Consider the following 781-nt stretch of genomic DNA (forward strand, 5'->3'; position numbering starts at 1 on the left):
TAGCTGGTTTGATTTCTCCAACCTTCTGGGTTGATGAAACCAACTAAATACTGTCAACGTTATTGAAGATCCAAAAGTTTTAATGTCCTAGTGCCAAAATGATTCAGCTGATTTTATAATTTATGTTTCAGTCACATGCACAAATGTCTCTATTTGGCACATCAGCGTCCTAACTTTACCTTGCAACATTGTATACCTGCCAATTTTCTCATGAATTGCATTTACAAAAACTTGCTGTAGTAACATGTGGAGGCTTTCCAGTAACAGACAACATTTGAAAGAGTTAAGCTTTTGTGTAACCACAGTTGTAAAATGGATCCTAATTATCTGGTTGCTTTTTTGTTGATGGTGCAGTTTGGGCATCCACTCACACTGTAAAGAATATATGATAAGGTTTGTGTGGTCGTTTATTGATCCATTAATTACTGCACTGCTGAGTAAGTGTCTGTGTCTGCAGGGGAAACTGGGGTTATCCAAGCATCTTTTTTTTCTTCTTACTTTCTTTGTTGCACTTAAATTTAGAAATGCAAATTTAAAGTAACAGGATGTAGTCACAGGCTCAGTATTATGCATTTAACATCTCCAATTTTCATATTTTGTGAATTTGTTTCATGTGAGAAAACATGTAAGGTATCTTGTAGAGTATAATAATTTTAAATCATAGGATTCCAGGTGTTTGCTTTTTTACTTTACTTTTTTGTGTGTGTGTGTGTGTGTGTGTGTGTGTGTGTGTGTGTGTGTGTGTGTGTGTGTGTGTGGTGTGTGTGTGTGTGTGGGGGTT

The sequence above is a fragment of the Perca fluviatilis genome, chromosome 6 (assembly GCF_010015445.1).
Source record: "Perca fluviatilis chromosome 6, GENO_Pfluv_1.0, whole genome shotgun sequence".
Classification (NCBI taxonomy): domain Eukaryota; kingdom Metazoa; phylum Chordata; class Actinopteri; order Perciformes; family Percidae; genus Perca; species Perca fluviatilis.